Here is a 4,519-nt window from a genome sequence, read left to right on the forward strand (position 1 = left end):
AGCAATAGACTATTCTTATTAGCTGTTTGCAGGCCTAAGACACAGACATTCAAAATTAGGCTTTTCATAATTTGGTGGAGTGACTATAGCGTTTGGCTGAACACAGGTCTTTAGCACAGATTCTGCGATCACAGGGTGGAAGGTGCTGCGGCCTTCGAGGGGGAAGGGGAGGGCTGCTGTAGTGACAGCCGATGAGTTCTTGAGAATTGTTGCAGTTCAGCTTTATCACGGAGGAATTCTGTAAGCGTAAATCCCCCAATGTTTAAGCCTAATTAATAACACAGATTAGCTCCTAAATTTCTTCATAGCGGAGATCAGTTTAAATGTACAAGAATCGTTCTGTCCATTTTTATTCTGACACTGAGTTGGTGTCCATCTCGGAGTTTGATCCACTCCACTGCAGTGTCTTTTACATGGAATCCTTTGGGGCTGTGAAGCCTTTGATTCACAGTTTGCAATACAAATACCCTGATACATCATTTATTTGCCATTAAGTATTTGATTATTATGCCTTTTTAAATTCAACATCTTTAAACTAAGTTTTTTAATTAGTGTTGCTTGGAGCAGTTCAGAGTACTTTTATTTTCCTTCCTGTTGTTCTCCCCCCCACCCCCCCATCAAGTCTCTTTATGTTTTGAAAGCAGAGTGCCTGGGGTTTGTAACTTAGGCTCTTTTTGCATGCAACATTTCAATGAGAAGGTTATTATAGGGCACATCCCCATTCAGGTGCTTGTAGTAGAGGTATTCTTCAGCCTGCATGCTGATGGCCCGGATTTCGGGTAATCGAAGAAGTAGCTGCCCAAATTTCTCTGTTTGCTGTGGGTAGTTGCACATTGTGTAGTCCAACAGTGCGGTGTTGACTTGCTCCTGGACACCTTCTACCAGCTGGAAGTTCTCAAGGTTTTTGACATCTAAACTAAAAAGCACCAAGAATTTCAAACACACAAACTCTCGTTGATCAAACTGGAGAGAACGAAGTTTTGCCACTAACTCCTGTGCGTGACTCATGAGGTTGTTGAGGGTGGCCCCAGCTTGTGATGCTATGATAGAGTAGTCCACTTGTTGCCCAGTAACCAGGAAGATTGATCCTTCCTTTCCGTGTACCACTTGTCAGTAAATGTGGTCGAGGATTAGGAGCTCACTCCAGCAGTTCTGAAGCAGCTTCATTTGGTCATCAACCTTAAGTTCTCTGAAGAAGATACTACTCCTGGCCCACTCAACAATGGAGAAGAGGGTCTGATCTGCCATTTTGCACATAAGCCCAAATGTGCTCAGCTTTTCGTGCTTGCTTCGATTCGCCTGCTCTTGCTGCAAATAGGCCATGATTTTGGCCTGGACTTGAGGCTCATCTGGCTCACACTTCAAAAGTTCCAGGATCAGATGTGGGATGCTTGCTGGAGAGCTTGTCTGGTAACTATCCATATAGGAATAGCCCATTATTGACTCAGGCGAGCTGGTGTAGGGGTCTGGGTACTCAGACTTGATGGCCCAGCTAGGAAAGTGGCCATATGTTTGGTAACCTTGCAGGCTGCCATGAGGGGGCATTGTCATGCTAATAGGGGATGTTACAAAGGGACTTCTGTCATAGTCTGTAAGAGGCAAGGCAGCATGGTTCAGAGGTAGGCCTTTGGAGGCAGAATGGATGTTCTGAATTGCCGAGGAGATGGTCAGGTCGGAGGGCATAGCTTGGATCACCTGAGACATGGCTTCTAGCTTAAGTCCATTGACTCGGATGAGGGCTTTTTTCTGTTGCTTCAGGGCTCTGTCTCTCTTGTACATGGGCCCAAACTTATTTCTTCCTCCACGCATTCAGTCAGCCCTTACCGCTTCTAGCTTCATTCCAACACTTAGACGTTTCTGAAATCGACAGTAAGGACAACGTTTTCTCTGGGTTTTGTCAATTTGGCAGTTCTGGTTTTCTATACATGTGTACCTTTTATTATTTTGGACTGTTCGCTTAAAAAATCCCTTGCAGCTCTCACAGGTGAGGAGCCCATAATGGTGCCTAGACACTTTATCTCCACACACAGGACAAAGCTCTTCAAGATCTTCATCATAGGAGTAATTCACCATTTTAAATTGAGACACTTGCATGTTTTCCGGCATCTGGCCCTGTTCCCCATGCGATCGAGCCAGTCCCAGGGCTTCCGTTTCCACTTTGGGCAGCATGACAAGGTGGCTGCGGGCGGGAATAAGGGGTCTGTGTGGGTCCGGAAGCCCAGCACTATCACAAGTGTGGAGTTGGGAAGGTGCAACCTCCCTCTCCTGCCTCGTCCACTCCTCCCTAGAGTCCGAGAGCAGCCCTTCCCAGCCCCGAGGGTGGCAGTGCTGGGAAGGAAAGGGGAAGACGAGGAGGGAAGGGGAGGTAAGTAGGGCCGGGGGTGGGGGAGGGCAGGGATGGAGGGTCAATCCCACCTTTTGAGGGGAGGAGTGTCATCTTTATTTGATCACAATAAATGTCAAATTAAAAATGTGTCACAACAACTAAAAGGTGAAAATAACAGAAGTGTCCATTGGTAGATGAATCCATAAACAAAATGTGGTCTCTCCATACAACAGAACATTATTCTTCCTTAAAAAAGCATGGAATTGTGACGTGCTAAAATCGTGATAAACCTCCAGGACATTATGCGAAGTGGAAGAAGCTAGTCACAAAAACACAAATATGGTATAATTCCATTTACATGAGGTTTCTAGAAGAGTCAGATTCTGAAATAGAAAGTAAAATGGTGGTTGCTGGGACTGGGAGGAGGGGTATGAAGAGTCAGTGTTTAGTGGGGACAGAGTTTCATGGAAAAGTTTTGGAGATGATGGTGGAAGGCGGTTGCACAACAATGTCACTGTACCTAGTCACATGGATGAGACAGTAAACTTTATGTTATGCATATTTTATCACACAATATAATAAAATACATTGTATTAAATATGTGGCAAATCTCTGAATTTGAATTTTTTTGGCATATCTATTGATTTTCCTGGAGGTCTGAGACATCATAAAGTTTTCTTTAAGGGTCATGAGTTTTTCCTTATCCTTCTCTGGGGTTTTGGTATCTAACTTGATCTCCTTTTACATATAGAATGAACTAGACTTGCTGAAATAGTAGATAGACAGGTATTTTCATCCTTGGCACAAGTCAGAATAAAATGATTAGGTGATTTGTGAGTGTCATTTAAAAATTAAGTCCACTGAAGACTTTCTTATCCCTAGGAAAATTTATTTCTAAATAATTAATGTTGTTTTGTTGCCTTATTAAAATAAATAAAACAGAGTAAAATAGAGTTACTGAGAAGTACATTAACTCACCTGTCAGCATCAGTCAGGAGAACCAACATATGATGCCCAGCCAACCTTGCCTACTGTTTGTATGCAAATTAATTCAATTTTGCTTCACACTGTAACTGCTTCATGACAGAATGACAGGCCGTCTGGGTTTAAGGAAGCAATCGTAGTAAACTACCTTCAATTTAGAAAGACTTTCTGTTGTCTTTTTTTCCTTAGTTAACTGATCATTTACTATCCTGTACTCTTAAATAATGCTTCTGTTGATAATTTTGCAAAAAAAATCAGTATAACATATATTTAGAAAAATGCACAAATCTTTAATAGAGAGTTTATTGTATTTTCATAAAGTATTTTCACCCATGAACCTCATGACTAGGCCAGAAATAAGAACACTTCCAGAGCATCTGTAGTCTATACCCATCCTCTGTCAAGGCTGGACTTGCTCCTGACTTTTAATACCATAGATATATCTTTCCCTGCTTTTCAACTGTTTTTTGTTTTTTTTTTAATAAATAGAAGCATGGGGCAGTGCCTGTGGCTCAAAGGAGTAGGGTGCTGGCCCCATATACAGGAGGTGGCGGGTTCAAACCTGGCCCCAGCCCCAAACTGCAAATAAATAAATACATAAATAAAAATAAATAAATAGAAGCATGCAGTAGTTACTCTTTTTCTGTTGGCCTCCTTCACTCAGATGTGTATTTGTGAGCTGCATTCATGTGCTGCTTGTGGTTATAGATCATTTTATTCTCATTGACACAAACCACAATTTCTCCATTCTCTCAGACATTGGGTTATTTCCAGATTTTTGGTTATGAAAACTGTTACTATCATCATTATTATACAGATCTTTGATACCTGTGTGTTTGCTGGATTTGTATAGAGAAGTTGAATTCCTGTGTCACAGGGTATACAAATGTGCTGCTCTCTGGTTATGGACCAAGCAGTTTTCCAAACCCAGTTGTATCAGTTTGTGTTCTTGCCACTGTATGAGTATCCTTTCCTCTCCAGGTTGGAATTGCTAGCATTTTTTATTTTGACCCCTCTGGTAGTGGGAGGTAAGGAGCACATTATGAAATTTATTTGCCACTTAGATAACTGCTCTTGTGACATGCCTGTGCAAGTCATTTGCCCATTTTTTTTTCTGTTTAGTTTTCTTATGGATTCACTCATCTTTTACAAATATCTTCCAGATATAAATACTTTATTGGATATATTTGCACATATATCCTCTGGTCC

The 4,519-nt window shown here is 41.7% G+C and overlaps 1 pseudogene across 1 annotated transcript; it reads right to left on the reverse strand.

The window, feature by feature from the left end:
• Positions 1 to 590: 590 nt before the first annotated feature.
• LOC100965548 lies at positions 591 to 2,219 on the reverse strand (annotated as a pseudogene). Its single transcript, XR_001161586.2, has one exon. The product of XR_001161586.2 is annotated as a nuclear receptor subfamily 5 group A member 2 pseudogene (transcript).
• Between the last annotated feature and the right edge of the window lie 2,300 nt (positions 2,220 to 4,519).

Source organism: Otolemur garnettii, unplaced genomic scaffold, assembly GCF_000181295.1.
Source record: "Otolemur garnettii isolate 467f Iridium unplaced genomic scaffold, OtoGar3 scaffold00114, whole genome shotgun sequence".
Taxonomy (NCBI): Eukaryota; Metazoa; Chordata; class Mammalia; order Primates; family Galagidae; genus Otolemur; species Otolemur garnettii.